Source organism: Balaenoptera borealis, assembly GCF_965194805.1.
Source record: "Balaenoptera borealis genome assembly, chromosome: 10".
In the NCBI taxonomy this organism is placed as follows: domain Eukaryota; kingdom Metazoa; phylum Chordata; class Mammalia; order Artiodactyla; family Balaenopteridae; genus Balaenoptera; species Balaenoptera borealis.
This window is the reverse complement of record NC_138874.1, coordinates 7,899,940-7,910,199: the sequence shown is the minus strand read 5'-3', so window position 1 is coordinate 7,910,199 and position 10,260 is coordinate 7,899,940. Positions and strand designations below refer to the sequence as shown.

The following is a 10,260-nucleotide window of genomic DNA, read 5'->3' as shown; positions in this document are numbered from 1 at the left end:
TGGTTTTACATTTTTAAATTATTTAAAAAAAATCAAAATAAGAATAATTTTTTGTGACGCTGTAGGATATTTAAATTTCAGGGTCTGTAAATAAATTTTTGTTGGCTCATAGCCATCTCTGTTCATTTACCAATTTTTTATGGCTGCTTTTCTGCTATTATGGAGTAGCTGTGACAGAGACAGTATGGCCTGCAAAGCCCAAAATCTTTACTCTCTGACTCTTTACAGAAAAAGTTTGTCTATTCCTGATCTAGAGGATTCACATTTTAGATACTGTGCATAGAAAAATGTTAATTTTTTTTGGCCATGCCTCGCAGCTTGCGGGATCTTAGTTCCCCAACCAGGGACTGAACCCGGGCCCCAGCAGTGAAAGCGCCAAGTCCTAACCACTGGACTTCCAGGGAATGCCCAGAAAATGTTAATTTTTAATTGAGCTTTTCTACGACAAAACAGATGTCATTGAAAAGAATAAAGTTACCCTATTATTTGTTTGTGGAATGCCCTTTTATTCCTTAAATAAGGAATTCCTAATATCAGGGCCTCTTAGCCACCATCATGCTTCTTGCTTTATTACTATAATGAGGGCTTGTTCCTAGGATTCTTTTGTTTTGCTTTTTTAATAGTACCGTGTGGCATTTTTTTTTTCTATAATAAAGGCAAATGAATGGATTGATGACTAGAAGAATAAGAAATTATATTGCTAGTTACTTAGATAAAATATTAAACGAAAACTGTCAGAAAAATCAAAATAAACTTCCAAACACCAACACTAGACATATCAAATCTACAATGTAAATTCATATAGAAGTTGGTTAAATGCATGCTAAATTCATCTGTTGTGAACACAGAGAAACATTCATTCAAAATATTAGTACAGATACAGTGGAAAATCTTCAAAGAAATTACTACTTAACTGATTACACATCTTTTTGTTAAGTGGAAACTTCTTTACTCACATCAGCCTCAAAATTCACCGATATCTTCCTCAAAGAACTAGGGTATTGCACATAGTCCTAATCTTGAAAACAAGTTATACTCACACACACACACAGACACACACGTATATTGCTAAAAGGCTTTACCAGTATGCATCTACGACATAATGTATATACTCGTCAAAATTCAGAACTGATACATTTATGATACTAGCTTCAAAATTATGCGTGCTGATAATACTTGATTTTTCCTGAAATCTTAAGTCACTATAACAAAAATGAACTAATAAACTAGAAAAAAATAGAGCTGAAATAAAAATAACAATGAATAGAAATAAGACTTACTTCACAAGAGTGTTGTGAGGATTAAACAGAAATATAAGAATTCACTTGTGATTTCTGTACTTCAATTTATGTATGTTACAGAGCAATGGAAAAATTCAACAGAGTTTTTCACGTGAAAAACTGCTCTGTAAATCAGAAAGCAATATTCAAACAGTCATTTATCTTTAAATAAACGTAAATTCCCATTTCTATAAGAGTTATAAATTAGCTAAAGGAGCAAGTTCAAACTAAGGTGAAAAACAAGTTCCTCATCTCCTAGCCCCAACATCTAGGATGAGGATTTTCAGTAGATACATTCCAGAGAATCCAATCATTATGAAAGGTAATAGGCAGCAACTAACACAACAATGTAAAGCAATCATACTCCAATAAAGATACTAAAACAAATAAAAAATAAAAATAAATAAATAAGTAAATAAATTTAAAAAACGGTAATAGGGCAAAGAGCTATCTCAGTGTAAAGAGTTAGACTCTAACCAAAAACAGTTGAAGATGTTAACAAGTCAATTAACACAGTGGGATACTTGTACTTTAAGAAAAAGTAACTATTTGAAAATCTATAAATTCTCCCGAGTCAATGAAAAAGAGAAGAAACTACTAGGTGTTATTTTTTTTTTTCCTTTGCTTGTTTAAAAAATGTAAAATAATGACACCTCAACCAAAAAAAAAAAAATACTGGAATTTACAACACAACAATACCCAGGATAGGATGTTCATTTTAACAAAATTATATGGTTTAACTGCAACTGAAAAGCTATCTGATAAAAAAATTATATCTAAGACATTGTCAGAAATGTAGGAAGTAAAGTATACACTTGATTAAAGTTTGGTTTTTGTTTTTAACTAATCCCTGATATGAACTTACTTGCTTTCTTCTTGGTTGACTTTTAAGAAGGTTAACCAGGAAAAAGAAAAAAAAAAAAGAGAGGAAAAATCCCCGCTTATCAAAGCTTTCTAATACTTAAAACTCCGGTAGGATGACCAGGCCTGAGAACTTAGATCCTGAATTATACTTATGACTCTGTATATTTTTCTACCTTTTAGTAAACTAACCAACAAAAACTAAAGGAAAAGGTTTTAAAACAAGGCTCTAGAAACTGTTTGAAAATAAAAGCATGACATTTTTAAAACTCTGGAAATAAACTGAGAGAAGGGAAGGAAAAATGATTGGTGCTAAACTTATTACATGATTTATAAACACCACAGAAAAGTCAGACATTGAGCTCCACCCAAATGTTGTTATTTAAAAGACTATTTTAGAAAGTAAAGACATCCATGTGGCAATTGTAAAATACAGTATTTCCCCAACGTCAGAGGCAAAAATTTAACTTCATTTCATGCAGCTTTCTTTGTAACATTTAAACCCTATAAGCACGAAGTAAACTTGCTTGAGAAAAAGAACTTTAAATCTTCCTTAAAGCTCAGAGAGTTAAGTCTTTTGGGGTGGAGGTGGTACCCCTTGTATAATTTTAAAACAAGAAGACACCTTTCACTTGGAAAGGGAGCACTGTCACATTCCAATTTGCTGAATAAAAGGGACCTTGTCAAATGTCAGCGTAACTCCATTTCCCCATACTTTAAAAACTCTGCTTTTCAAATCAAGTGATGAAGCACAACATACCTGCAAGCCCCGTCATAAATGTAAGTGTTGATATTTCATGACACTACACCCTTATTTATGGTAGGCCTCTATGAGGAAAGTGGTACTGATGAAACAAACGAACTGTTGGGGACACAGACTGAGACACAAAGCAGTTACCCAGGAGGGATGCTCCTTTACCTGGTATTGGTTGCTGTGAGGGACACTGGCATGGCCACACAAAAAGCAATTTTGGCACAGCTTGGGGTGTGGCAACTGCCGGCACGGGTACCAGAAACCCATCCCACGTTCAAACCAGGAACAGGAGCACTCCACCTCGCACCGGAAACGGGAGCACTCCGTGGGATGGCAGACCTCCTCCGTGTGGGCAAGCCTATGCTTGAGAGGTAGCCAGACAAGGCCCCAGGGAGGAGGATCAGCCATTGCTGTGTCTAAAGGCATATTCAGCATTCTCTTTTTCGGCTGTGGAAAACAGGTGCAGGCTGAGTGCTCTGTGTAACCAAAAGATGGCCCTTCAAAGACAGCTGCTGGGAACTTTAGAACTTCCTTCAGAAACTGGTCAAACTTGCTAAACAGCATTAAGCCACTGGAATCTGACATCTGGGAGAAAACATATCTCAACTTGTCCAGCATTTTTCCACCACACATGCTAACACAGCTTTAACAGAAAATACCATCAACTTGCCTCGGGCCTCACTGTCACAGCAGCAATCACGAAGTCGAGGAGGAGCTGAGGGGCTGGTCCACGCCGACTCATGAGAAGGAGGGCACGTGCTCAGCTGGCGGTAGATGGATGAGGGTCGGTCCCGAGGCGGGACACACTGATCTCAGGGGTTGAGTCCAGTGTATCAAGGCCGTCGTCTCAAAAGGCTTCCAGCATGTTCCAGAGACCAGCAAGACAGAGGCTGCATCGTTTTTCGTACAAATCGTACTTTGCAATCTGTCAGTTCATAGTCATAGGACATCAAAATTCTGAGCACGCATTTCTATTAACAGCTGCCTCTTCTCTGCCATGTTACGCTTGCTCCCAGTTTCCTCAGTCATCTTCCGGGCCGGAGCTGGTGGCGCCCAGGTATCTGGGACGCAGCCGCCTTCGCCTCCTCCGGCCTGGCCCTCGCTGAGCTGCACGAGCGGCGAACGTTCTCCGGCGCCTGGCTCTCGGTGCTTCCCGCCGGGGGCGCGACGGCATGAGGGGAAGGAGGGGCGCGAGGGGCGTGAGGTCGCGAGGGCGCGAAGGACGTGAGGGGCGCGACGGGCGCGACGGGCGCGACGGACGTGAGGGGCGCAGCGTCATGAAGGGTGCGGGGCGGGGTGGGGCGTGACATCGTGACGGCGCGAGGGACGTGAGGGGCGCGACGGGCGCAGGGCGGGCACGCGCCACCTCCGCAGGATTCTGTATAACGACTTCCGGAGTCAATTTTTCCAGCCCAAATGTTTGTATCAGTTTTTAACTACCTCCCCACCGCTCAGGTCACTGCACAATAAATTTTTCCTTTTTTGGCTCTAAAATTACTATCCGACTGTGACCCCATCTCACAATGCAGATCTCTTGTCATCAACTGGCGTTTCCTAGCTCCTCTATGAGAGTCTTTATTCAACAACTAACTCCGTACCTACCTTCATAAACACACAAATTTTCCTTTTTTCACATCCTTTTACAAAGAATTTATACAATCTAAAAAGTAGGGCTAAAATTATGATCACACTTTTCTTATGGGGTCTTTAATGTATATATGATATCATTTGCTGATTTTACTCTAAAGATGCCCTAAAGACATTGTTTAGTACATTACAGTTTTCTTTTAATGAAAAACTCCTAGGATAAATATTTTACTTCATACTGGAAATAGTTGAGTTTCTACTTAGCAGTTCATCTGCTCATGTACACTGTGAAATAAATACCCAATTTTATTTCATTTTGCTTTGACTGCTAGAATGTGTATGGATTCATCTTACCTCTCTTCTGTTAGAAAACTTCTATTATATCTTCTTCCACTTTTTATTTTTATATATTTTATGTATATTTATAAACTACCATGTACATTGCTGGAACAGTCTATATTATAAATAAGCAATTTATAACATACGTAAAAATAATACATTTACTGTGTGCCAGTAATGTGCTAGGAATTTTCTATAGGTTGTATAAAATTTCTTCTTCGAATAATACTACTACTTGTCATATATTCATGGACAAAGCCAAGTTTTGTGAGGCCTAAAGCTCATTTAGGGGACCCTTTCTTATAAAAATAATATAAAAAATATGTTACTTTTGCAAATGTTACAAAAAACCAGATCACGTTAACCCATTAGTAGAGCCCCATACAAGGCTTTGGAAGGGGCATGTGCAAGTAAGAGGCCCTGACTTAAGCTTTGATAGCTTCAAGGTCAATTTACCTCTGCATATTTTGATTGCTTATGCTCTGTGAGTCACTTTTCACACACTGTACCATGTAAGGCCAGAACAAGCTTACAGGAAAATTAACTGAGAGAATGTGATGGTTAACTTTATGCATCAGCTTGATGGACAAAGGGATGTCCAAATAGCTGGTAAAACATGATTTCTGGGTGTGTCTGTAAGGATGTCTCCTGAAAAGATTAATATTTGAAACAGTAGACAACAGAGTAAAGAAGATGGCCCTCACCAATGCAGGTGGGCATCATCCAATCTGTTAAGGGCCTGAATAGAACAAAAGGAAGGAGGAAGGGCAAATTTGCTCTCTCTGCTTGAGCTGGGACAGCTGTCTTCTTCCGCCCTTGGAAATCAGTGCTCCTGGTTTTGGGGCCTTCAGACTCGGACTGGGACTTACACCACTGGCTCCCCTGGTTCTCAGTCCTGTCAGTTTGGACTGGAACCACACTGCCAGCTTTCCTGGGCCTCCAGCTTGCAGATGGCAGATTGTGGGACTTCTCAGCCTCCATAATTGCTGAGCCAATTCCTCTTAATCTCATTCTATATATCTGAATATATTCTATTAGTTTTGTTTCTCTAGAGAACCCTGGCTAAAACAGAGAGGTTACAATTATTTTTCAAGGTCAAAGGATTGGTGTGTGGTAGATGTGTATTTGAACACTGTTCTGTTTGAATCTCAAACCCATTTATTAAAATCACATTTATTGAGTAGCTTATATACCAGGCACTCTGCTAAATGTGGGCATGCTGTGACAAACCAGACATCTGTCCTGTTCTTATGAAGTGTCTTATGTAATTATATTTGTACTACAGGAGTTGGTCATTCAACTCCTTATTTATTCTTTAACCCTCATGTTAAAAAAAAAAAAAAAGAACAGTTTGACATATATTTTAAAGGTTTCTGTTCACTTAAAAATTAGGGTACAGTTTAAATTTACTGGCTTGGCTGGAATAGCTGAAACTCATTTCCTTTTGTTAATTAATTACAACACAGATTGACATTTTATGGATCTTACTTTGATCATTAAAAATATATAGATAATGGTTCATGAAAGGAACCTATTTTGTTTTCCAAATATATTAACTTCTCAGTCTGATTCAGAAACTGATGACTAGGTTGATCTTTCTTATACAGTTAACCATTTTTTACAATCTTGGTCTGAGCACTGCAGAAAGCAGGATTAAAGATCTTTAAACATCAAACCTCACATCCTAAATTCTAGTTTTTAGTTTCACTTCAATGGAGCTCTTACCCCAAATTCCCTGTAAGACAGTAGGACTAAACCTGGAAAGCTAGGAAAGTCAGATTCCTGGATCCATATCCCTTATCACTGACTCAGATTTCTGGAGTAGAGCTGAATTTTAAACCACACTCCTAGGTGATTTTGATGCATGTGGACCACACTTGAAATCTGAAGAGCATAGCTCAAAGATACTAATGAGATCACAATTATTTTGATATTTCAAAATAAAGAACGAAAAATTATTTAAATTTAAAATTATTAAATAGTTGATCTTATAAGGAGGCTGTGGAAACTTTTCATTTCTCTCTTTCTTTCTGTATATTTCTTCTCTTTTCACGTCCATGTCACCTCTCTTTCCTGGATACCTCTCCTCTGTATATTCTTCTCTCTGTAGTCATTCATTTAATATATCACTGTACCTTGGAATCCATCCGGGATTCTTATATTTCATTACTATTTTTGGACAATCCCATCACTTCTGTGTCTTCAACCACTGCTCATAGGCTAGATCCAAATTTTTATCATATACAGATTTTTTCTGAATTTTGGACTCCCAGCTCTATTCAGTTCTCTAATGGTAATGACTAAATGACTCCAAAGACTTCAAATTCAACATGTCCAAAGTTGAAATTAATGTTGGCCCACCAACCAGAAAATCTGTCCATTCCTTCTTCTGAGATTTCTATTTCAGCTTTAATTTATACACTACAATGCATCCATTCACCCAAACCAGATTCCAGGAAGTCATCTTTTTCTCTTCATATCCTCTCACCCATTATGTCAAGTCAATCAAAAAATGCTCTCGATTCTTGTTCTTAAAAAAAAGACAAAAAACCCAAAACACTCATTGTTTCCATACCTCTATCACACCTTTGTCCAAGGCCTCATAATTTCTCACTGATGTTACTGTAATGGTTTCTTATTTGGGCAAACTTTTTCTGGTGCTGATTTTCCTCAAAACCATTCTCCACACTGCTTCCAGGTGGATCTTTCTAAAATACAATTCTGATCACTTACTCCCTCGCTTAACATTCCTTAACAGACCTCCATTGCTGCCAGGATAAATACAAACCTCTTGGCATGACATGCTCTATCTGCTGTGTACCTGTCTAATCTCATTTCTCACATTCTGCTTTTGACACTCCCATCACACTGAATTCCTCAAAGTTCATATCCAGAATGTACTACATTTCAGAACTTTGTACATTCTGTCCCCATGACTGTGATTGCCTTTATCCCCTTCTTTGTCTTCTCACCTTTCCTATATTCTTCTCTCTCACTGAATCTGGTTTATGTGCTTAGGCAGTGTTTGAGGATTTCAGGGATAAGCAGGGAAAAAGATATGACCTGGCAGTAGTACTCATAAGCTTTATTTTGATGGAATGCATGCAGGGGAGGTACCTTCCAGCATCAGAAGTCTGGAGGCTTAAGGGGCGGGAGCCACCATCTAGAAGGGGAGGGGGCAAGACCTCAAGGGAAAGGGGCTCAGAGAGAGCCTTCTACATCTACAGGATGTGCTCAGGAGCCTGGCAAAGACTCTCCTGGCAGACAGCTCCCAAGGGAAATAGTGGCTTTGTGTTTTTTGTTGTCTTGTGGTTTTATCTTATCTTTGGCTAGCAGGCATTAGGTGCAGTTTTTTGGGATATGAAAAGCAGAGAGACTCTAAAAGGCTAAAAATCTGCTTAATGTAGTGATGTTTAACAAGCTAACAATTGGATGTGTAAAAATTTGAGTTTGTCACTGTTGAGCTTTCAGCTAATATATCTCAGTCTGATCTAAAGAAAAAAACAAAGGCCAATATATAGGAACCATCTTTGGCTCATTTGTATGACTGGTGTCTCTATGATGGTGACGCTTTTATCCCACTGCACTATTATTTGTTGTTTGTGTATGAGTTCCTTGAGAGTAGACATGAGTTTTTATAATTCCTAATATGGACTTCACAGGACCTAGAGTAGTGTGTGCTACAAAGTGGAACACTAATAAATGTCTGTTTTATGAATAATTATTCATATCATATCCATGTATTTTTTAATTCATCCAGAAGTGTTCCTCCAACTGGATGCTGTAAGAAAGTCTCATCTACCAGGAGACACAATATTTAAGCAAGATTTGTGTTCATGCAGGACTTAGGCAGTCATTTAATTTCAATAACCAAAATCTTCAAACTTGAAGAGAAAGTAATTCATTTCTAAAATATAACTTGCTGATAGAAACATCACATTAAACTCAGAATATATGCCGATAGGCCAAGGACATTTTATTCAGTTTTCAACCCTGCTGTATTCCAGGAGAGAAGTTTTAGTAATTTATAGCTATTTCCCTCAAAGCCTACCAGTGTCAGAGAATATGGGTTCCTGATGCCAGAGTGATTCCATGAAAATTGGTCTGGGCTGTTGATTCATGGAGGGTATTAAGACACATAGCTGAGCAGTTCCCTGTGGTAGGAGGTCAGGGAGATGGAAAGAATGTGTGAGGCTAGAAAAGAAATCCATTGTCTGCCCAGGATAGCAGAGTCAATGAAGGGGACAAACAGTTTCCATATGTATAAAAATCTAAACAAAGAGGATTCCATCATGGACAGACAGAAGAAATTTTAATTAGAAAACTGAACTCAACTGGATTAAATGATTCACAGAAATGACAGGCTCAGCTAAGAAGCCAGCAACTGAAAAGGGTGAAGATAGTGCAACTTTCAGGTGTGATCTGATTCAGGTTCCAACTTTTACCTCTGATTCATTCAGCTGCTCTCTTGTTCTTGTGTCATCCTCCTTCCCCATGTGTAATAAATTAGTTTTAGCAGTTCCTGTCTTCACTACCATATATCACACCATTCATAAGGAGAGTGAGCATGTGGGTCCCCAATTTTTTAGAAAAAAAGCCTCAAAATTCCGTCCTTGGATCAGTTTAAGTCATAATGCCAACTCTTAACTAATTTTATTTTTTGTCAAGGGGAGTGAAATGTTCTATTTGGCCTCACCTAGTTCATGGGTTCCACATCAGGAAAATCTGTATTTCTCCTTTACATTATGAAATCCTCTATAGAAACCTGGGGCTGTCAAGATGGTCTGGGGGAAAGGCTGAGGGAAGACAACCAGTGGTCCCTGCAGAAGATTAGATGAGGAGTGGTCGGGTGGCAGCTCAAGCAAACTAGCCCAAACTTGGCATAGGAAATATTTGTAGTTAGCCTTTGATGTATTTGCCTAGTTTTTATCAGTATTTTAAATAAGACTGCTCCTCAAAGCAACTTATACTTTTAATCTTTTTTCTTGTTTATCATATGCATTTCCTAATCCCCTTTTTTTTACAGGTAAACTCCACTTCAAGTCCAGTCTCAGCTCGGATTCCAAATCTGAGTTCTCTGACAAACAAGATCTGGCTTAATTTGGCATGCTAGATATATAATAGATACACTAATACACAAAGAAGAACACATAAGGTATAAAATTTGAACTGTCATCCAAATAGTGGGAATGGCTAGCTCATTTCCAAATTTGAGTTTTCAGTTCTTTATTAAAGTTCATATCACTTACTAATCCTTCTTCCCTAAATCTGTAGCCCTTGGTTTGTGATTTCTCCCTCTGTCCCTCCCTCTCTCCTTCCTTCTTTCCCTCCCTCCTCTCTCCTATTAGAATGTAGTTTCCATCTGTCTCATCCATGGGCACATTTCCAGCACTCAGCAAAGTGCCTATTTCAGAGAAGACACTCATTCAAATTTGCTAA

At 38.5% G+C, this 10,260-nt stretch overlaps 1 pseudogene across 1 annotated transcript; it reads right to left on the bottom strand.

Moving 5' to 3' along the window:
- Positions 1-2,725: 2,725 nt before the first annotated feature.
- On the bottom strand, positions 2,726-3,940 carry LOC309635875 (dystrobrevin beta pseudogene; annotated as a pseudogene). Its single transcript has one exon. The product of its transcript is annotated as a dystrobrevin beta pseudogene (transcript).
- Positions 3,941-10,260: the final 6,320 nt, after the last annotated feature.